We start from the raw sequence: 24,232 nt of genomic DNA, 5'->3' as shown, positions 1-24,232 counted from the left end.
CTTCTTGTAACACCACAACTGTTACCTGTACCATTTTCACAACTCCCAAATGTTTACTTTCCTCCAAACCCTGTATTATTAATTTTTGCAAAAGGTATTTGTAACTTTTTACTTACTTTTTTAAATTACTTACTCCTACATTTAGTTTTTTAAGGTAGCGCAATTTGTTTTTAACAACTCAGCCACCAAGTACAATTATTGCCACACAGATGCCTTAACCTGTGCTGTCTTTACCTTGAGACTGTTCAAAAGGCAGTAAAACATTTGTCTCCATGGTTGCCCATGGATCTGTTCCTCAAAAATTCCAGTGGAATACAGCTGTCGGAGAAAAACACAGTTCTCACTTTTTGTTTGGGTACAGCAAGTCAGATGCTTTATTTCTCTCACAATTGCGCAGAGGGAGAGAGCTAAGCAGGTCTCTCTCAGGTAACCAATTACAGCAAGCATTTATACCTTTCATTACAGATAATAATGAGGAACAGCTGCATTTTGTTTATACATAGGCCATCTTGATATCTTATTTTTCTCACTTGTTTTGACTCTCGCCTACATGCAATATTTTCTATACCTTATCTACCCAAGGTCGCAACAACTTCTCACACAGTTCTTTCCCACCCTCCTCACACAATCCTCGCCTCTACAAATCTCGCGTTATTAGGGTTACAGTTAGCCTGACTCTTGCTAACCAACTGTCATGCATTGCAGTTCCTTCCTGTCAGTTCTTTCTCTGCTTCCACAACCCCCCCTTTTGTACTACTAGTACAACAAACATTCTCAAATCTCTATTTGCATTAAGTCCTGGACTTCAGATTCTACATCAGATGCTTCAATCTTAGGGGTTCTGATTGGATGTAATGACAATGCATGATTAGCATGAACATGAAAGGTATTACTATTATTACGTCTCTTACAACAACAATAAGTTAACTAATAGCAATACAAGCAATAACATTCCCATAGCAATACTGTACTGGGGTTGTTGTACAGTCTTAGTCATAAAACACAGTACATCATACTTAGTACATAAAGTGGATACTCTATAAGCTGTCTGATAGGCACACTTTTCAACTTGATATATATTTTGAAGCATGTGAATTTGCCCTTGTACTTCAGAGATTTCCTGAATCTCTGGTAACAGTGAAAACAAATTCTGAAATCGATCAGGTACTAAACTAGTCCAATTAAAGGGTATCTGGAACCTAAGGGCTACTTGGAAAACTCTATCTGCAGGCCAGTAAATAATATGATTGCCTGCAGTGGTAGTGAGATTAAAATGCATGTCTTGCAATGTGGTGGCATTAACATACACACAGCTATCATTAGCTTGAAAAAGTAAGTGTCCTGTCAGGGTAGTTCCTTGTCCCCTACCCTCCCAGCAAACGTAGTCATAAACAGTGACAACTTCTCCTGGCTTCAGTTTACGTATACACTGAAGCTGTGGGGGTTCTAATGGCCAAAATGTCCATTGACTTCCTAACCCCATCCAAATGTCAGGTGTAATCCCAGGAGCACTGACTAAAAATCGATTGGGCATACCAGGTGGTCTAATTTCCCAGATGTCTCGGTGAATTACCCAATCCCACATGCATCCTCCCCATGGACCCGGCAGGATACGGTATGTGGGAGCCCACACCCCCTGAACCGGTCCATATGCTTGGAAGGAGCATTGAGAACGTCCGCACTTCCACCCAGAAAGTCTCCAAGTATGTCTCCATGGCCACAGATCAGATGGTACTCCTGATGTGTCTGTAAGGGCAGTGGGCCAAGCCTGGTGCTCTAGATCATTCCGAATGTCCATTAGCTGGTCATTCAGGAAATCCTGAATCTCTGAACATGCTAGATCCCACTGCAATGCCTTCCCAGCCTCAGTGATATTCAATACCATCTCTGTCAGCAACTTCTGGGTCATAGAACTAAGGGCGGAAATAACATGTAACTCACCAACTCCAGCCTGTACCTGGGTTAGTTGTGCTCCAGAAACAAGGCCAATGGCCTTCTCTAGTTGGCCCAATTTCTCATCATGTTCTTGGTTCTTAAAAATATTCCACACTGCTGCTGCACTATTGGCCCCATCCCACAGGGATCAGGTCAAGTCTCTCTTCTTTCTAGAAGAAATAACCCAAGCCCTCTGTTGTGCTAATCTAATGGCAGCCCCCTGTGAACAATTTGAGTATGTAGAGGTAATCTGGAAACTGGATAAGGGTAATGAAAATTTAACAGTCCCTAATGTTGTGTTAATCACAGTCCACCGATATCCTAATACATCTCTCTTTGGTGTAGTACTATACCACATCTGTTGGTTGAACACCTTTATGTACTTCCGGGAGGCATTAATATTAATGGCATAAGAGGGGGTGTATTGCAATAAGGTACAGGTCACATTATTAGTCACTGGAATAATTTCTATGCAGGTAAAATTTCCAGTGGCAGAACAAACTCTTTGGGTATTTGTTTGATTATTCACTAGTTGGGTGACCAAATAACAATAAGGGCCTCTCTCATTTAACACAGTACAAATTCCAGGAACAGCCATCATATCTACTTCACTATAGAATCCATCAATTGCAATTATTAATTCTTGGGGTTCACTGGTAGTGATATCATGTACTTCTATCTCTACTGATCCATTTGTTTTCCATTCAATTGTTCGCTCATATACATTATCCTGAACTTTAAAAAATAATTTCTCTGAACAAAATTTCAGTAAATCACTAAGATGTGAAAGCCTTGGCCAATGGGTTTCATTGGAATATACAGTACTGTTTGTATCTGGGTAAGTTACAGTGGTGATGGCAGGGGTCAAGGGACTAGTGGTGGGCGTAGTCTTCGTGGTGGCAAGGCGTTTTTGATATTCGTCATCTGAAAGCCAATTAGGGAGGGCAGTGCATCCTGAAGGTACCTGTCCATAAGCACAGAGCCCTGATCCTGGAAAAAATCCACCCCACCACTGGACCCCGCATTCCCAGGAACGATCCCCACAATTCCCTCCTTGCCAATAAACAATGCTCTGTCTCGTCCACCAGGACCAGTTCTTAATGTCTCTTGTAGTCAGGAATCCCTGGACTTTGGTGGTTTTAGCAGAGCGAGTGTTTCTTCTTTTCTTCTCCAAAAGTAGTTGTGATTCAACATAGTACAGGGGAGAGGTTACTAGCACTTCACCCTGTACTGGTGTGATTCCTTTAAAAAAATTCAAAGGCATTGTAGATCTGTCAGTGGACAAGGGAGAGGTTACTAGCACTTCACCTTGTCCTCCTTCCCTGCTGTCCAGAAGGCACAGCAGAGCTAGCAGGAGAAATAGGCTGATCATTGTAGATCAATCTCTGATAATTTTCATATGACTTTACATTGTGCCTCTTCATATAACCTTGTGGTGGGTCTACCCACGTGTGACCTCTGTTTTCATGGAACTTTGTATCGAAGCCTCATTTAGAAACTTTGCATTACCCTTGGTATAATATTATAGCCCCTAAGGATAAAATAAGATAGAAGAAAATTTCTTTTTGCTAGCAGTAGAACAAGAGCTCTCACCCCCCCACTCTTAATCAATTGCCCTGTTGAATGAATGAGGTGTGGATGAGCAAGGCATGGAAGGCAGCACCTCCAGACAGCCTCAACTGTTGGAGAGGGGCTGGGAGCCAGACCCAAGGACAATAAAACGTGTCAAGTGGGCTCATTAAAGACAAGCAGACATACTGACGGCCTCGGGGGTTAGAAGCAAGCTCCTTCTTTTGGAAACACCCTCTTTGCAGCATTGGGACAACACTCAAAAGAAAGCAGCACAAAGGACCAATGAACACAGACACAGAGTTTGAATCTGGTACAGATTTGCATAAGAGGAAAGCTGCTATAAAAGTGAGGTGTCTTGCAGAGGACCCCGGGTCTCGTCTTGTCAACATGGGAGCATCGATCCGGATCGGCAGAAGCCCGGCTCCACCCCCTCCCCCATCTAACTCACCTGGCCAGTGAAGTTAAGGGGAGCAACTAATTGGTAACAACAAGACGGAATGGGTTTGTGTGTGTGTGTGTGTGTGAGCGTAAGTGTAATATATTATATGCATATAATACAGTGTTAATGAATACATGTATTACTAATAAATGTGGCGTTCTGCCTTATTCCCCCTGAAAAGATCCTGTGAAAGTACTTTAAGTACAACATCATCAGCTGGAGAATCCTCTCCAGGTGGAGGGGGCTTTTTGCAGTGAGAAGCCTGGGTCCAGGTGGGCAGTCCTTGGCACTTCACAGCAGTGTTGGTGGTTAACAGGACTTGGAAAGGGCCCTTCCAGCGTGGAGCCAGGGCAGTCTTTCGCTGATGGACCTTTATGTAGACCCAGTCTCCTGGTTCCAGCGAGTGGCAGGGCTGCACAGGATCCTTGGGTAGTGCGTCTTTCACCTGTGTATAAAAAGACTTAACACATTTCATTAGTGCCTGACAATACTTAAGCCTTGTGTCATCTATTAAACGAATGTCCATCTAGCTAGGGTCAGTGGGGGCGCAGTTGGTAGTCGCATCGGGCGCCCTGTCAAAATCTCATGAGGGCTGAGTCCAGTCTTTCGATTGGGAGTGGCTCTCATACTCCTTAGTGCCAGAGGAAGGGCGTCTGGCCACTTTAAGTTTGTTTCAGCACAAATCTTGGCCAGTTTATTTTTCAGAATTCCATTCTGGCGTTCCACTGCCCCGGCAGACTGCGGGTGGTGGGGGCAGCGAAGGTTGTGTTGGATCTACAAAGCTGCACATAACTCCTTTACAATCTGTCCAGTAAAATGAGTTCCACGGTCACTGTTGATACTCACAGGGATGCCAAATCGGGGTACAAAATCTTGAAGCAGAAGTTTCACAACAGTCCTGGCATCTGCTTTCCTGCAGGGAAAAGCTTCAACCCAATTTGAAAATACATCCAATACATATTCATCACCACAACAGTTAGACAGTTGACTAAAATCAATCTGAATATTTACAAAAGGTCCCCAAGGGGGAGGGGGAGCTGCCTGCCTAACTTGAACAGCTTTCCCAATGTTAGGCTGCTGACAAATCACACATTGTTGACAGTAGTGATGTGCAATGACTGGGAAACCGAACGCACACCAATCTCGGTTAACTGCAGCAACCATCCCCCCTTTGCTCACGTGAGCCATTCCATGGTATACACGAGCAAGATAGGGCATTAGCATCTTCGGGGCAACCAGGCAACCAGCTGGGGCACGCCAAAGATGGTCAGGGTGTAGAATCCAGCCATTAGCACTCCAAAAACCCTTCTCGGCTGCTGGTGCCGCTTCCTGGATCTTGGCCAGATCCTCAAGGGAGGCTAGTGGAGGCTGCTCAATCAAAGCACAAGTATATTCCACCTGAGGTGCAGAAAGGGCCGCGGCTTTGGCTGCAGAGTCTGCCAAAGCCTTTCCACGGGTAACTTCATCATGAGGGGTCTGGTGAGCTGTACCTTTAACAACAGCGATAGCTTTGGGCAATACAAGGGCGTCCAGAAGAGCAGAGACATACAGACTGTTCTTAATAGGAGAACCAGTGGATGTAAGGAAACCTCTATACTTCCAGAGCAACCCATAATCATGTCCCACTCCAAAAGCATCACGAGAGTCTGTATAAATTGTAACTGCTTGATCCTGAGCTAGAATGCAGGCTCGAGTTAAAGCCCCAAGTTCAGCCACTGGAGAAGAAAACACAGAAGGAAGGAAAGCACTTTCAATAACAGCATGGGCAGAGCACACAGCATAACCAGCAACCAATTGACCCTTAGAATCTCGCAAGCACGAACCATCCACCAAGTAAATAAGATCAGGATTTTGCAAAGGCACATCTAGCAAATCATCTCTTGGACGGGAGAGGACCGATGTCACAGACACACAGTCATGTGGGTCTCCGTCCTCTGGCCCAGGCAACAAGGAGGCAGGATTTAGAACGGGGCAACGAGCCAAAGTAATATGAGACGAAGACAACAAGACAAGCTCATATTTTGTGAGACGAGAAGTGGATAGATGCTGTGTCTTAGATTTTAACAAGAGAGCGGCCACAGCGTGAGGAACAGCAACAATCCAAGGAGATCCCAAGTAGATTCGGATACCTGAACAGCAAGGGCCGTTGCAGCCACAGCCCGCAGGCAAGGGGGGAACCCAGCTGCCACAGCGTCTAGGGCAGTTCTGTAATAAGCAATGGGACGGTGTTTGTCTCCGTGCCTTTGCGTTAGTACAGCCAAAGCAAACCCATTACGCCCATGACAGAAAAGAGTGAAGGGTTTAGCATAATCAGGAAGTCCCAGGGCCGGTGCACTGGACAGGCTTTGCTTGATAGCAACAAAAGCTCGTTCCGCCTCTGGAGACCAAGGAAGAGGCTCAGGGGTACCTGACTTAGTCAGATCCTGTAAGGGTTTAATCATTGTTGCATAGCCTAAAATCCACTGTCTGCAGTACCCAGTCATGCCAAGAAAATGTACGCATTTGAGAAACAGTACCAGGCCTAGGCATATTTAGAATAGCTGAAATCCGAGAATCTGATAAATGATGAGTACTAGGAGAAATATCATGACCAAGGTAATGAACCCTGGGCTGACACAGCTGGAGTTTTTCCTGGGATGCCTTGTGACCCTGAGCAGCTAAAGCAGTCAAAAGAATCAAAGTATCAGCTTTACAAGATTCAAAAGAGAGGGATGCCAGCAAGAGATCATCCACATACTGTATAAGCACTGATTTACCTGGAAAAAACACATCGTCCAGATCCTTCTTCAGGATCTGGGAAAACAAGGATGGGGACTCAGTAAACCCTTGGGGTAACCGAGTCCAGGTGTACTGGCGTCCTTTATAGGTAAAGGCAAACAGATACTGACTCTCAGGGTGAATAGGGATAGAAAAGAAAGCTGAACAAAGGTCCACAACAGTAAAGTGAGTAGCTGAAGGGGGAATACAAGAAAGAATTGTAGCTGGATTTGGAACCACAGGAAAGGAAGGTAAAACAACAGCATTAATCGCGCGGAGATCTTGAACAAACCAATAGGTGTTCTTTCCTGGCTTCTTTACAGGGAAGATAGGAGTATTACAAGAACTGGTGGTGGCAACACTAATACCCTGCTGTAATAAAGACTCCATTACTGGGGCTATACCTTCCTCTGCCTCAGGACGCAGAGGGTATTGGGGAGCCCTTGGCAAAGCTTTAGAAGGATCAACAAAAATCTTAACCGGTTCAGCTGTCCGAATCTGTCCCACTTCGTTTGCATGCCGAGACCAGAGATGGGGGGGAACTTGTGACAACAAATGCACAAGGTCAGGGCTAAGAGTTGTTGGTAATTTAGCTGGCTCCGCTATGTGGAGTGTCGCCAACACTAGATTGGTATTCTCATCAGGAACCTGTAAGAATACGCCATCGGGTGTGCAATAGATAGTACAGCCTAATTTACACAAAAGATCCCTTCCCAGCAAATTCACAGGAGAGGAGGGGCTGAGCAAAAAGGCACGCTTGTTAGCAAGGGGCCCTAGTGAAACCGCAAGGGGTTTTGTGACAGGATGCGAAACAGGTTGATTTGAAATGCCAACGGCATTTACAGACAAAGTTGACAAAGGAACAGAGGGAAACTCCGAGGATCTTAGAGCAGATCTACTAGCTCCAGTATCCACAAGACAAGTAACAGATTGTCCTGCAATTTCACAATTTACATAGGGACCTTCTTGATTAATGGGAATTAAAGGCTTCATGATGCAGTTACGTTCCCTCAGGCTGTCCTAGTCAGAGGTAGTTGGTGGGGTAAAAGTAGACGCTTCAGGATTTGGGAAAGGAGGTGGAGGGTTCTGAGATAATCGGGCTGGGCACGCATTTTTCCAGTATCCCTCTTGGCCACAAATGTAGCATGCAGTGTACCTGGACTGGGCAGGATCCGAGGGACCTTTCCCTCTTCCTCGCCTGCAATCTCGTCCTCGGCCTCCTTTCATTCCCCCACGGCCCTGGTTTTGATAAATTTTTAACTGCAAGGCCAAACATTTAGTTTCAGTATTCTCTTTCTTCTGCTCTATGCAAGCTGCACAATGATTGGCGACTGTCACCAGTTCAGAAAGGGGTTTCGTTTGCCAGCCAATACAGATAGTTCTTAACTGCTGCTGAATCTTCGGTAAGAGTCCCTGAACGAAAGCAGCCCCTACTGCCTCTCTGGCATTTTCAGCTGGCTGAGTGATTCCCGAATGTTGTTCAAAAACCTTAGTCAGTCTATCCAGATAATCAGCAGGGGACTCTCCTTTATTCTGTTTACAGTGGGTAATCTTTGTCCAATCTGTCTTCTTAGGGCAGACTTCCGTAATAGAATTTAAGAGATGGTCCCTAGCCTCTCTTAAATCACGGTCAATTCCAGGGTCGGCCCCTGGCCAAGCTGCCTGTCTGGTAAGCCGTTGTCGAACTTCGGCTGGCATAACCATCTGCAAGAGTTGATTAATGTCTGCCCAAGATGGATTATAACACTGAACCACTGTCCGGAGCTCGTCTCTAAATTTTTCTGGCTCCTCCCTAACATTAGGAAATTCCTTCACCAAGGTTCTCAGCTCTCCTGGTGACCACGGGGCATGCACTGTAACCAACTGTCCTGCAGTCCCGGGCAGTTCTCTTAAAGGATCCTGGAGTGTCTGGGCTAGGCTTCTAGTAAAGTAAAGGGTAGCCTCCTCAGAAGGACCAGAGTCGGGGGAGCTACTGGGAAGATCAGAATCACTCCTTTGTGGTGAAGAGCAGGATTCTCTCCTAGGAGAAGAAAGAACAATGTGTGCAGCTGATACACGCGGTGGTGAAGCTGGCACTGCCGGGTGAGGTTCGTTAGCAGACCCAGGCAGCGGAGGGGGAGGAGGCGGCACCGGCTGCTGCTGCTGAATGTTACTGAAAAAATCGACAATGTCCTCAGCAGTTTCCTCCTCACTCTCAGCCCTAACTAACTGGGGATAAAGAGGAGCAGAAGGAATTGCTCGAGGGGGAAGAGGATAAAGAGGAGCAGAAGGAATTGCTCGAGCGGGAAGACAGCCGGATGTCTTACATTTAAGTTGTAAATGGTGTACTTGGGCTTTTAATTTTTCCTGGGAGTCCTTTAGACTCCGCACCCGAGACTCGTGGAGTCTCTTTGTTGCTTCCTCCCACCAACAGACAAATTGCTCCCAGTGTGTATCAGAGGCTTTTGGCGAAGCCAGGGTTTCTTTGAGGTATTTAAGTTTATCTAAATCGAAGGTACCTTCTAGTGGGCATTGTTTAGATGGATTTGCACGCGTGTAAAGATTCCAATGATCTAAATACCTGCAGGTTGTCGGACCATAATGTACGTACATGAAATAAGCTGGGGTACCCTTAGGGGGTGAAAGGGATTGCTTAGATTGTCCCCCACTCATCTTCCAATCACACACACAGGGAGGAGGATGCCCTGTCCGCGCTAGCGGCTTATAAACTAAGGATCTCTCCCTACAGGGTACTCACACAGGAGAGACTAACGAGGATAGCCATGACCTCCTACACCTCCCTTCAGTAAAGAGCGTCGGCTAGTCTCAGAGAGACGGCGCCGCTTACTCTGTTGCATCCCGTGAGATGATCAGACTGTCAGTGGCTCATACAGAGAGGAAAAGGGGAGGGAAGATGGGTTCACACATTCCTAGACCCAGGTAGCCTCCTCGCCGGACGATGCCAGGCCGAGTCAGCCCACCATGGGTCGGATCTCCTAAAAGATCCTCTAGTTACCGGGCTTGCGTAAGAGTAGTTCTGGTCACGAGCCAAAAGACTTCGCAGAGTACTCTAGGCGTCTTCCGGTAACACTCAATTCACACTGGTGTACACACACACACACACACACACCAAGGCCTTATTCCATGTACTATTCCCAAGTACCTCGATGCATCACTCGAGGCAGTAACAACCCCTCCTGAGGCGGTAACAACCCCTCAACACCGGTGCAAACCTATGTACCTCGCATATGCATACAGGGGGCAGCAAACAATTCCCCTACGCCGCTCAGCATCTGACCTTGTTGCACAGTCAATAAGTTCGGATGGCATGAGCCCAACAGGGACAGACGGCCCCACGGACAGTCCTCCTCCGACACCCCAATAGAGATTTCAAAAGGTCTCTTACCTCTATTCTGGCGCCATGGGGTTCGAAGGGGAACGATCCGTAGCAGCTGCCGTTGCCTCAGTGGGCGTTGCCATCCCGGACGAGCCCCCAAATTGTCGGAGAAAAACACAGTTCTCACTTTTTGTTTGGGTACAGCAAGTCAGATGCTTTATTTCTCTCACAGTTGCGCAGAGGGAGAGAGCTAAGCAGGTGTCTCTCAGGTAACCAATTACAGCAAGCATTTATACCTTTCATTACAGATAATAATGAGGAACAGCTGCATTTTGTTTATACATAGGCCAGCTTGATATCTTATTTTTCTCACTTCTTTTGACTCTCGCCTACATGCAATATTTTCTATACCTTATCTACCCAAGGTCGCAACAACTTCTCACACAGTTCTTTCCCACCCGCCTCACACAATCCTCACTTCTACAAATCTCGCGTTATTAGGGTTACAGTTAGCCTGACTCTTGCTAACGAACTGTCATGCATTGCAGTTCCTTCCTGTCAGTTCTTTCTCTGCTTCCACACAGCAGACCTCCGTCGTACTTTGTCCCAAACAAAACAAACCACCAAAAACATTTCACATAAGTATCCAAAGTCCCCTCCATTAAAACTTCAGAAAAACAAAAGTGTGGACAGGCCGGGGGAGAGGAGGGGGAGAGGTGGAAAGAAACCAATGAAGCCGGTCAGGTCAGTTTAAAGTACAGGCTCCCAGCAGCAAATTAAGTAAACTGAGAGAAAGAAGAAGGAAAAGAAGAAAAGGATACAGTTAGCGCTGAACCAAGAGTAGACTCCCCGGGTTGGAACAGTTGGGAACCCTTCCCCCCAGGTTCTCAGCCTGGCTCTGGGAGAAGAGTGGGGGTCGTTACCTGCTCCTGCAAACCCGGCCATTTTTCAGGTTGAAACCTTTTCTTTTTTCCTCCACTTCCCCAGGACCAAGTCCCAGCTCCTGTCTCTAAAGCTGGTCTGTTAACTCTGCTTCTGACTCTAAACCCTGATGGGCCAAATCATCTTTAACCACCCGAACTAATTTACACCCCTTCAGCAGCCCTGGCTGAAAGAGCACCAACCTTGAAAGTTTAGTGGCAGCTTCCCATAATGCTGCCCTCACTTCAAACCTCTCACAAGTGGGCTGAAGTGCCTCCTTTCCCTGGAGGGCATCCAGTCCCCATGGGCAGGGACCTTCTTCCACTACCCAGATACCAAAGGAGGGGGGGCTCCTCAGCCACCCCATCCCTCTGGGTCCCCTAACACTGCATCCATTTCCTTTTTAATCTCATCCCAGGCTGACCGCTGCTCCTGGTATGGGCCCTGGTTCTTCCTTATCCATTTATCCAAAAAACCCTTTTCCCTGGCTTGCCAGAACCCGCAACTACCATCACGAGAGTTCGCTATACCCCCTCCAAGCAGAGCTGTGCGGACTGTTGGGGGAGGGGGGACTTACAGGCTGCCACTCACCTATCCGATGCGATGCATCTGAGTCATGGCACCAAGATGTTAGGGGGCTTATTCCTTCACCCTCTCACTTCCCTGGTCCTTCTCGCATGAACAGAGAGCAACAATACCCGAAATCCAAAGGTGCAAACAATTCGATGTTTATTGGGGTGAACTTCCAGCAAGCATGATTCCAGTTTCCTTCCTCAGTGTCCCCCTTCCCAGCTCTGACACCACAGAGCCATCCCTGTTCCCATTCACTGTTCCTATTCCCCCCTTAGCAAAACATGATTCCAATTCCCCCACCCCCATTCCCTGTTCCCATTCGCCCCCCCCTTACTTCCTGATTGACTGCAGACTATATAGTAAAACTTGAGTTGTGCTTAGCTATACCTTAACCAATCATGTTACTGAAATTTAACTAACCAATTCTAACATACTGTAACATGGTTCTTTAACCAATGATATCCCACCACCTTAACAAACCCAACAAAATTAATTATACAGCAGACAGAAACAATTACAGAACCAAACAGACCATGCAAATAAACATACAAAACAATACAGAAGCAAGAATTTTACACCCCAGCTATTGATAAGTGAGTTCTTGCCAGACAGGATGCTATTAAACTAAGTTTCCTTTTACATCTTCTAGGCTCTTCCCTTTCTCTGGAGGTGACAGGAATATCAGGACAGGATTGGATTCCTAACAGCCAATAGCACCTTATTTCCATGGGACTAGTCTGGGATGTGAGGATGAGACCGGTCACTTCTCAGCTTAGGGCTGCCTCTGCTGCTTAGCCGAAGGCCTCACTTAGCCTAAGAACAGAGCCTCAGACTGTCCCTTGCACCTAAAAAAAAAGAATTAAAATCACCTTTTTTTTACCTCGATAACCAGCTAAGTGATAAGAATACACCTAAATTCGTAAAGTATAGGCCTTTGCAGACAGGCCTGAATATCTCTATCCTAACACCCAGCACCCCATGTAGGTACTTAGAGACTGTGACCGAGTCACCCCGTAACCTTCTCTTCGTTAAGCGAAAGAGATTGAGCTCGGGGAGTCTCTCACTAAGAGGCAGGTTTTTAACCTTTGAATCATTCTTGAGGCTTTTTTCTGACTTCTCTTTCATTGAGAACATCCTTCTGGAATAACAAGGAGTAGTCCACTCCCAATAATAGATGAGGAGGTGTCAATTCCAGGAGAGGAAAAGCTGCTTCTGTAATGAGCCAGCCACTCCCAGTCCCTATTCAAGCCCAGATTAATGGTGTTAAATTTGCAAATGAATTTTAGTTCTGCTGTTTCTCTTTGAAGTCTGTTTCTGAAGTTTTTTTCCCCCAATGATAGTGACTTTTAAATCTGTAATAGAATGACCATTACTAGAATTGGTCTGATAATTGCTGAGCTGGGTGTGTGCAGACATAGGTTCATTAGCATCTGGAGCAGAGATTCCCAGGATGCAGTGCGTCCCTGCTTTTTCTGCTCCCAGAATTCAGTGTGGTTCTCTGTTCTCCATTCTGTATGTAAACTGAGATGTCTTCCTGTCCCATCGTCCATGCAGATGAGGCTAGGGGAGTTGCCTCTGCTCTCCGTTCTGTATGCTAATGGAGATGTCTTCATCTTGTCACCCTTGTCAGGAGGGGTCTAGGTGTGTCTCCCAGCACCCTTCACTGCTCTCTGCAAGTTTTGTCCTCTGATATGTTTTGGTTTATGCAGAGGATGGGGGAGGGGGCGGGGGTCTTTCATGAGTCAGGCTGGATACTGCACTCTGGTTCCCCAAGAACACAGAGGTGTCTGGTATCAAGTCCCCCCATTGATGGGGTGCTTGCACTGAGCGAGTATCCCCATCTCATCCTTCCTCCGTGGTACCGGGTCTGATCCTCCATCCATTGCAGCCGCCGCATCAGTTCTTGTATCCAACAAACCAGCAGAACCAGACCAATTGCTAGTATAATTTGGAAACCGATGATCACCACAATGGGGTGAAGCATGAAATTTAAAAAACCTGTTGCTCTGGGGCTCCACCCAAGCAAAGTCTCCCACCAAGAGTGATGGCCTGTGTTTTTACCTTAATGGCAATGAGACCCATTCCCAGTGAAATGGGGGAAACCTCCTTGTTGAGCTCAGGATAGGCATTTAAATGTTGTACAGTCCATATAGGCACAGAAAACTTAATACCACAACTAACAATGGTGGTTACATTATAGAAACCACGATTAACGTAAGGCACCATAGGTGGACCCAATGTCCATTAATTAATACAATATTACATCTTGTCCTTACACACACACATGCTTTACCAATATAGACAATAACAGACCCCTCTTCCTGGATAAATCTAAGGAACGTTGAGACTTATTCCCAGGTTACCCATTCATCCCAACCCTTATGGCTAGTTCCAATCAGGGGAGCACATGCAGGTGCAATGTGAATTTAAATTTGCTGGCATGAGCTCGTCACCATGTGTGCCCTTTAATGGAATTACCCAGTCTGGGGGACCTTGCTGAATCAAGTCACGTCCAGCTAAAGTCCAGTTCAGCAGTTCCCAGTTCACAACGAATTGTGTGATATTCTTGCCTGCTGGCGTGATCAGAGACAGCTGCAGTTCCTCTCCGGGTAACGGAGGTGTCTGAGTTCCAATGACAATGATGACAGGTAGGGGCATGGTTGTTCCCCAAACAGCGGAGGAAACCAGGGCTACCCTGCACGTTCCGCCACCCCGGAGGCTGTCACTGGGTGTGTTTGATGGTGTACGTCCCGTTCGAGACCACAACGGCTTACAGAAGGATGGGATGGAGTCTGGGGTGGTCTTAGTTTCATAACAAAACTTGAGTGACTCTCCGGTGGCACTCTGCGTGCAATTGGCAACGGTTTCCCAGGGGCAACCCGAGGAGTTACCAACAGCGTAGAACTGGTAATGACGCTGCAGGGCCAGGGGCCCTCACAAATCATAACCCAGAGCCACTCACAAATCATGCAGAGGAAGGCACCAGCCAAATCCCCCCAGCTCCCAGCCTTGTACCACCAGAATATATTATCCTAGAGTGGCACGTCCGCTTTTTTTGTTTGTTTGTTCCGCTCCGGCCACCCTGTAGGAGGCGGCGTACGGAGGACAGGAGCGCCCTGCAGCAAGCTCGGCAGGGCAGTCCTTGTCCTTCCCTCCCTGCCGACTGGAGCGGAGCCCTGCCGGCAGGGGTGCGGCATGGTGGGAGGGGCCGTGTGGCTGTGCCCCGCTGTAGCCTGGTCGCCCCCCTTCTCTCTCTCTCTCGCCCACTCCCTCCCCCGCCCCCCGGTAGCTGGTCCCCCTGCACCCGCGCTCCGGCCGCGCCGCAGGATTTTTGTTTTTTTTTTTGCTTTGCCGTTCTGGCTGCCCCGTTTTATTTTTATTTATTTATTTTTTTGCTTGAGGCGGCCAAAAAGCCAGAGCCGGCCCTGGGAGGAGGAGACTGCACTTGTGAGCGACTCCTGGGGAAAGACGAGAATGTTGCTTTTCATACCAAAAAATACCTAATTTTAAAGCCTCCCAGAGAGAGGGGAAAAGAGAGAAAGCTGCATGCGCAGGCCACACCCCACATTTCTCACCATATTTTGCAGCCCCGAGAGGCAGAGGCACCGGAACATGGGGGCCAAGGGGCCATGGCCCTCCCACTTTTGAAAGTGTATATGTGTGGCCCCCGTCCACTTTTCGCCAGGGGTCCGGCCCTCTGCCCCTCCTCCTCCCCCTGAGGCCCTGCCCCCCGGCCAGGCAGGAAGCTGGAGCCTAGCCCAGGTACAAGCGGCCCGGGGAGCCCGAGCAGCTGTGGGGAGTCGCAGACCCAGGGGCTGCTCTCGGGTCCCCCACCCTGGGCAGATGGAGGGGCCCGGGCTCCCCAGCCCAGCTCCAGCTTGGCCAAGGGGCAGGGCTTCAGGGTGGGGAAGCAACCGAAGTGTCGGATTCTTTCTGCTGTGCACTGAGCGGTGCTAAGCATGTCAGGGTTTTTTTAGGCTGCAGGAGACACAGGCCAGGTTCAATTCTTGATGTTGTGTTACCCTGTAGCCTGGCGTTTCTGGGTGTCATGTTCTTCTGACTCAATGTAACGGATTAGACGGGGTCACGTTGTTTCAATGGGACTCAAGGTTTCATTTATCAGAGGGTAGCTGTGTTAGTCTGTATCTACAAAAACAACAAGGAGTCTGGTGGCACCTTAAAGACTAACAGATTTATTTGGGCATAAGCTTTCATGGGTTAAAACCTCACTTCTTCAGATGCATAGAGTGAAAGTTACAGAAGGTTTCATTATCCACCTCCCACAGGATGGACCATAGGATAAAAAATACAGTAACATCTACCTCACTGGGGGTGAGGGGGTGGCGTGGATTGATGTTCATTCTGCGATTCTAAGAGAGAGCCACTATCTAAGTGCTAACAACAAACAATAAATAGCAATACCAGCTCTTATAAAGGGATTTTCATCAGTAGATCTCAAAGCACTTCACAATGTTACATCATGTGTCTCCAAACAGGTATTACTCACCACTATGTACTTCTCTCTAGTGAGAGATTCGGGGGAGTCCTGGAGCATCCTCCACAGGCTGTCTACTACACTGAATTCCCAGGAGAGGAACTTTACTGTTGTATAAGCCACTTAGATCGGAATCATTTCGCCCCGCACCGAAATGTAGCCAGCGCTGGGATGGAATGAGGCAGCACCAATGCACTGAATCGCGGTGGGACACGAAGAATCCGGCAATTCCGGGAGGCAGAACGCAGTTACCCAGCATGGAGTTTGCCCAGGGCAAATGGGTTAAAGCACCGAAAGTTCTTTGATAACCACAAGTGCCTTGGGTTTACATCTAATCTGAGGGACGGTCCCTCCGCCAACAGGGCTTCATGGCACCGTTTACATGCATGGAAACTCTCAGCTATCGGTTCCCATCTGCAAGAAAGCCATCCGCACCCTGGAACGGATTGGTTTTCTCAGAGCCAGTATCAGCCGTCGCCGATGGATCCCTCTTCCCATGTAACTCGGACATGCCCTGTCCACCGTGAGCCCAGCTACATCTGCCAACAGCCACATCTCCTATGAACCTCTGTGGCGGGCCTGGCACCGCCCCGCCCCTTTGTGGCAGGGGTGGGATGGGGTGTCAGAACCTCACCACTCCCAAGTTCATGTGCCCACCTCTCTGTGGGTGGCCCGATCCCTCCATGAAATCACCCCTTGTTCGGGGTAGCGTGACCTAACGGCCAGAGTCCACATAAATTGCTCCCAGCATTGGAGCAGTGCGGCCCAATGGCCAGAGTCCATATAGCTCCCCCCTCGCAGGTGGGGTAGCACAGCCTAGCGGCCAGAGTCCATGTAACTCACCCCAAGTGTCAGGGCAGTGAGGCCCAGGGTCCATATAAATTACTTACAGCGTTGGAGCCCTGCTGCCCAATGAATCATAGAATATCAGAGTTGGAAGGGACCTCAGGAGGTATCTAGTCCAACCCCCTGCTCAAAGCAGGACCAATTCCCAACTAAATCATCCCAGCCAGGGCTTTGTCAAGCCGGACCTTAAAAACCTCCAAGGAAGGAGACTCCACCACCTCCCTAGGTAACACATTCCAGTGCTTCACCACCCTCCTAGTGAAATAGTGTTTCCTACTATCCAACCTGGACCTCCTCCACTGCAACTTGAGACCATTACTTCTTGTTCTGTCATCTGCCACCACTGAGAACAGCCGAGCTCCATCCTCTTTGGAACCCCCCTTCAGGTAGTTGAAGGCTGCTATCAAATCCCCCCTCATTCTTCTCTTCTGCAGACTAAACAATCCCAGTTCCCTCAGCCTCTCCTCATAAGTCATGTGCTCCAGACCCCTAATCATTTTTGTTGCCCTCCGCTGGACTCTTTCCAATTTTTCCACATCCTTCTTGTAGTGTGGGGCCCAAAACTGGACACAGTACTCCAGATGAGGCCTCACCAATGTCGAATAAAGGGGAACGATCACGTTCCTCGATCTGCTGGCAATGCCCCTACTTATACAGCCCAAAATGCCATTAGCCTTCTTGGCAACAAGAGCACATTGTTGACTCATATCCAGCTTCTCATCCACTGTGGCCCCTAGGTCCTTTTCTGCAGAACTGCTACCTAGCCATTCGGTCCCTAGTCTGTAGCAGTGCATGGGATTCTTCCGTCCTAAGTGCAGGACTCTGCACTTGTCCTTGTTGAACCTCATCAGTTTTTTTTTTTTGGCCCAATCCTCTAATTTGTCTAGGTCCCTCTGTATCCGATCCCTGCCCTCTAGTGTATCTACCACGCCTCCTAGTTTAGTGTCATCTGCAAACTTGCTGAGAGTGCAGTCCACCCACCGACCGCTATGCCTACCTTCATGCCTCCAGCTTCCACCCCGGTCACACCAAACGATCCATCGTCTACAGCCAAGCACTGAGGTACAATCGCATCTGCTCAAACCCCTCAGACAGAGACCAACACCTACAAGATCTTCACCAAGCATTCTCAAAACTACGATACCCACACAAGGAAATAAAGAAACAAATTAACAGAGCCAGACGTGTACCCAGAAGCCTCCTGCTACAAGACAGGCCCAAAAAAGAAACCAACAGAACTCCACTGGCTATCACCTACAGTCCTCAGCTTAAACCTCTCCAACGCATCATCAGTGATTTACAACCCATCGTGGACAATGATCGCTCACTTTCACAGACCTTGGGAGGCAGGCCAGTCCTTGCCCACAGACAACCCGCCAACCTTAAGCATATTCTCACCAGCAACCACGCACCGCACCATAACAACTCTAACTCAGGAACCAACCCATGCAACAAACCTCGATGCCAACTCTGCCCACATATCTACACCAGCAACACCATCACAGGACCTAACCAGATCAGCTACAACATCACCGGCTCATTTACCTGCACGTCCACCAATGTTATATATGCCATCATATGCCAGCAATGCCCCTCTGCTATGTACATTGGCCAAACTGGACAGTCACTACGCAAGAGGATAAATGGACACAAGTCAGATATCAGGAATGGCAATATACAAAAACCTGTAGGAGAACACTTCAACCTCCTTGGCCATACAATAGCAGATGTAAAGGTAGCCATCTTACAGCAAAAAAACGTCAGGACTAGACTCCAAAGAGAAACTGCTGAGCTCCAGTTCATTTGCAAATTTGACACCATCAGATCAGGATTAAACAAAGACTGTGAATGGCTTTCCAACTACAGAAGCAGTTTCTCCTCCCTTGGTGTTCACACCTTAACTGCTAGCAGAGCACCTCACCCTCCCTGATTGAACTAACCTCATTATCTCCATACTGATTTATACCTGCCTCTGGAGATTTCCATTACTTGCATCTGAAGAAGTGAGGTTCTTACCCATGAAAGCTTATGCTCCCAATACTTCTGTTAGTCTTAAAGGTGCCACAGGACCCTCTGTTACAATCCTCCAGATCATTAATAAAGATATTAAACAAAACCGGCCCCAGGACCGACCCTTGGGGCACTCCGCTTGAAACCGGCTGCCAACTAGACATGGAGCCATTGATCACTACCCGTTGAGCCCGACGATCTAGCCAGCTTTCTATTCACCTTACAGTCCACTCATCCAGCCCATACTTCTTTAACTTGGCGGCAAGAATACTGTGGGAGACCGTATCAAAAGCTTTGCTAAAGTCAAGGAATAACACATCCACTGCTTTCCCCTCATCCACAGAGCCAGTTATCTCATCATAGAAGGCAATTAGGTTAGTTAGGCACGACGTCTCCTTGGTGAATCCATGCTGACTGTTCCTGATCACTTTCCTCTCCTCTAAATGTTTCATAATTGATTCCTTGAGGACCTGCTCCATGATTTTTCCAGGATATTCTTGTGTTAAACTATGGTGTCCGTAGGGAGTGAGCTTGGCACCTGTGATGCTACAGTTTTCAGACCAATCTCTTAGATTGGGAGCATGTGAAGAACAAATACAGGGACCACAGACACATTTATAATACAAACAAGATTTTTTACTTTTAAGTTGTAAGTTACACTCACATACACATCTACACAACTTGAGAGAGTCCAAGCAATAACCAATTCTATATTCATTCTCACATATCCAAAGATATTAGAGTCTGGTGGATCTCTCAACACGTGGTCATCAATAGAGGGGTGGTTCCTGCTGGGATCTTCCCAACTTTCCTCAACCAAGGAACCTCTTTTATCTTGTCCTGACCATGCCTAACACCTTCTGAATATACATGAGGGTTTCAACCTTCCTTTTCCTTATCTGAATTTCCGCACCCCATAAATTTTGAGGTGTCTCACTTTCCATAGATTGTTCTCTTAGTTCTCTCTTTTCTTATTAGCATCTTATTAACATTTACGTCAGAACAGAACTTTCCATGATGCCCCAATCAGGTATCTTGTGGTCTAGATGGGCACATTGCAATCTATTGTTCCATAACATCACCTATTGGCATATCCTTTACAGTAATCTTGTGGTTTGATTGGCATAGGGTCAGTCTTAGGTCAACATGTCCTTAAGCCTGGAGCCTAGTGTGGCTAAGCTGAAATCATAGAATCATAGGACTAGAAGGGACCTTGAGAGGTCATCTAGTCCTGTCCCCTGCACTCATGGCAGGACTAAGTATTATCTAAACCATCCCTGACAGGTGTTTGTCCAACCTGCTCTGAAAAATCTCCAATGATGGAGATTCCACAACCTCCCTGGGCAATTTATTCCAGTGCTTAACCACCCTGACAATTAGGAAGTTTTTCCTCATGTCCAACCTAGACCTCCCTTGCTGCAGTTTAAACCCATTGCTTCTTGTTCTATCCTCAGAGGTTAAGAAGAATAATTCTTCTGCCTCCTCCTTTTAACAACCTTTTATGTACTTGAAAACTGTTGTTATCATGTCCCCTCTCAGTCTTCTCTTTTCAAGACTAAACAAACCCAATTTTTTCAATCTTCCCTCATAGGTCATGCTTTCTAGACCTTTAATCATTTAATCAAATCTTACAGGCCTTAGCCTGTAGACCTTGCATTACAGCCTTGCTTTACTTATATACCTAATACACACTCATCACTCCTAAATACTCGTCAGTTCTATACTCCTATCCTACTTATCTCTATTAATCACACATTGATAATATACGAAATAGCATAGGAGTTCACCATGACAATAACACAATTAAATAATAAAATGAGCTAATTGGCTATCGAGTTCATACTACAAGCAGATGCCTCCGGAGTAGGGTTTGGAGCCGTACTTTCTCAAATGGTAGGAGAGGGAGCACACCCAGTCTGGTACTTCAGTAGGAAACTCCTTCCCAGAGACCAGAAGTAAGCGGTAGTGGAGAAGGAATGCCTCTCAGTAAACTAGGCCATGGAAAGCTTCGGATAGTACCGGCTTGGATGGAGGGTTATAACAGACCATGCCCACCTGAAATAGATGAACTGAAGAAAGAAAAATGCAAGGGTAAAAGATGATGAAGGCCTATGAACTGAAAAGAGGTCATCTCAGGTTAATTAGAGACACCTGAGTGCAATTAAGGGCTGCCACTGACCTTTAAAATCCCCTCTTCTGGTGAGAGCGAGAGGACGGATGAGACACAAGCTGCAGCAAGCTTAGTAGCAGCAGGGAGAAGAGGCTTTTCTTGGGTGGAAGGCTGTCTCTCCTCCCTATAGGGAAGACAACCAAGTTACTTGCTGTTTGGGAAAGGACTGGCACCCAGAAGCCAGCGTAATAAGGCAGCACCCTGGAGAGGGAGCAGGGAAAGGTATTTTGCTCTTTTTTATTGTTGTTTTGCTTTAAGAGAACTACTAGGGGCTGTCCTGAGGGCCACCTTGTAAACACGGAGAAATAAACCAGAGTGAAGAATAAATAGCCTCTAGAGTAGGACTGATTTACTCCAGGCCCCCACCCCGTCCCGCATTGCCCAAGGGAGAAACACTGAGGTCGATGAGGTGAAGGAGGTACCTTACTACAATATATATATGTCAAAACAGATAAGGCAAGAAAAATAATTGGGAAAATGACCCCTTCTGGGGACAGGGCGACTCCTTTCAAATTTCTGGTTTCTATGTTCTTCCCCCATTCTTCTCCACTCTCCTACTGTCAATTACCCATCTTTTATCCCTTGTTCCATAACTTTGCGCAGACTCAGCTGACTTAATTACCTTATCTGTGTATCTGTCTATTCTGAACCCCTGACTAAAACATTCTTATGTATAAAGAACAATAACTAACCTAAACATATTTTTGCTTATCCTACTAAAACTTATTTTTATCTATCTACTTCTGTCATCTATTCTCTGCTGTTAATCACATTGGCTCCATCTAGTTGTTCTTATCTCACAGGTCTGTTTTTGAGACCTGGGGTTTCGCTAGTTAGCTTGTGTTTGGGGGCACCTGAAGTTACCAATTCCCTTCATGACACTCCACTTCACCCGCTGTTTACATAGACCAAGGTTTTACAAAGTAAGACACAAACGAGGTTTCACACAACTCTGAAGCTGTTTCAACTAAGTTCAGGAATTCTACATCAGCAGAGACACACAGAAAAAGCAAAAATTCATTTATATTTCCTTATAATATTAATTTCTCTAAGATCTATCTATATAGATAGATATATAGATATAGATATTTGACTAACACAATTCATTACACAGTTTTCTAACAAGGCAAACAGCTGGCTTGGGCCCAGAGGCACAGAAAAGGCAATTGTTTTCTCCAGGACATTCAGGAAAACATGGGAAAGAACTATCCCCACTCCATATGATGAAGTTTCAGAAGCCAATTGCAATTGTAGAGAAGCATCAAAGTGCATAAGAACTTCAGCTGATATCAACAGTTTTTTTGCTTCCTTAAATGCACACTCACACTCTTTAGACCATTTCCATTTTCTCTTTGCTTGTAACAGTTCGTGTAAAGGTGCCAATACTGTCACCAGATTAGGCAGAAATGTATGTTAATTTTTGTGCTGCTTAACTATTACGGTAACTGTGACATGTTCTCTGACGGTGGCACTTAAAGAACCGCCTTCTCTTTCTTTGTGGATTTCCTTCAGCACATGGCATCAATTACATGTCCAAGGTATTCAACTGAAGGCTTGAATGACTTATTTTTGTCTCCCTGTATTCAGTCCAGGGTCTTCCAACTGTTGCAAGACAGTGTTCAAATTTCAAAGATGATCCTCTCCTGTAAGCAGGATGTCATCTAAATAGCCATGAACTCCAATTAGTGTCTTCAGAACCTCATTCATGGCTTTCTGGCACCTGCTACTAAGAGTAGCAAATAAATCTTCAATACGAGGTGTAGACCAGTATCCACTACATAAAACTGGATTCAGTGTCACTTTGAAATCTAAACAAATTCGGACTGAGTCATCCTGCTTGATCACTGGTCCGATGGGTGTAGCCCACTCCCTGTTTGAAACTGGTGACTAGACTCCAATGTTCACTAAATGGTCCAAATTAGCTTCCACCAGAGGCTTCAGAGCAGAAGGCACATGTCCAGGCTTGCAATAATTTGGCTGGCTGTCAGACTGAACAGTGAGATTCACTGACACATCGCTCATCTGTCCAAGTTATTTTACAAAAACTTTGGAGAGAGCGTGTCCTGTATTTCTTGAAGATTTCGAGGTGCTTTTATGATTGCCTTGATCTCAGTCCAATTAATGGTAGATACTTTCTTTCAATCACATACAAAGGTAAAATGACTGATTGTCCATCTAGTTCAACTTTCACATGGAGCATGCCGTTTGAGACTAACTTTTTTCTGATATAAGTCTTCAAAACCTTGGAGATTTCTTCCAAGGGAACTTGTGAAAAAATCTGGTGATAGGTAGATGCAGAAATCAGTGATACAGCATGTCCAGTATCAAGCTCTATTATTGTAGGAATTCCTTCGATCAAGCTTGTAACCAAATGCCATCTCTGACTCCAGCTTCTGAGAACACATGTAATGCGAGGTCTTGGTCAGTGTCACTAGAGCTCTTATCTTTTCCCACATTAAGAATTCCCAACTTCGATCCCTTCTTAGATTTAGTCATCAGAGGTGTCTTCTTGGATGTACAGTTGCTGTGTTGTTGGTCACTGAACTGTGTAATGGACCATGGCAATGTCTCCTTTATTCTGGCACTTGCTGCAAATAACCTGATGTTCTCAGCAATCCATCTCAGAGTGCCCAGTTTGTGCACAACGGTCAAACAGAAATTCCTTACGTGCCCATGGTCCTCTGTCTCACCAATGCAAGAGGTAAACTACTTGGTTCACACTAAATTCCAGAGAATCCTTCTCTGCGGTCACCATTGCAACTGCTACTTCAACAGCTTTCTTCAATGTAAGCGCTGATAACGTCAATAACGTCTTCTGGACCCGGTCATTGCATAATCCAGAGACTAACTGGTTGTGCAGGGTATCACTTAATGTTTGTCCAAACTGACAATGCTCTCACAGCTTCCTTAAAGCAGCAATGAACTGTGCTACTAACTTTCCAGTTCCCTGAGGTCGCTGATGAATCTGATATCGTTCTGCTACCATCAGTGGAGTAGGAGAAAAATGTTCCTGCATCACTGCAGTATTTGCAGCACATGTAGCAGTTCTGGGCACAGTTCGAGATAACAGGTCACACAGCAGCCCACCTGCCTTTGGACCCATCACTGACAGCAAGGCTGAAACTCATTGTCTGTCTGGAACCGTGTTGCAGGTTACCAGTTGCTGAAAACATTGGAGGTAAACCACCCACGATTCGC

General features: G+C 46.6%; 1 long non-coding RNA gene across 1 annotated transcript in view; it reads right to left on the bottom strand.

Annotated features, from left to right (window-relative positions):
* Positions 1-746: 746 nt before the first annotated feature.
* Positions 747-24,232, bottom strand: part of LOC135982137 (uncharacterized) — a 530,422-nt gene continuing 506,936 nt past the window's right edge. The window contains exon 2 of the long non-coding RNA XR_010599323.1: positions 747-3,609. This is a non-coding gene — a long non-coding RNA (uncharacterized LOC135982137). The remainder of the gene's footprint in view (positions 3,610-24,232) is intronic.

The sequence above is a fragment of the Chrysemys picta genome, chromosome 3 (genome assembly GCF_011386835.1).
Source record: "Chrysemys picta bellii isolate R12L10 chromosome 3, ASM1138683v2, whole genome shotgun sequence".
Classification (NCBI taxonomy): Eukaryota; Metazoa; Chordata; order Testudines; family Emydidae; genus Chrysemys; species Chrysemys picta.
This window is presented reverse-complemented; position numbering and strand designations above follow the sequence as displayed.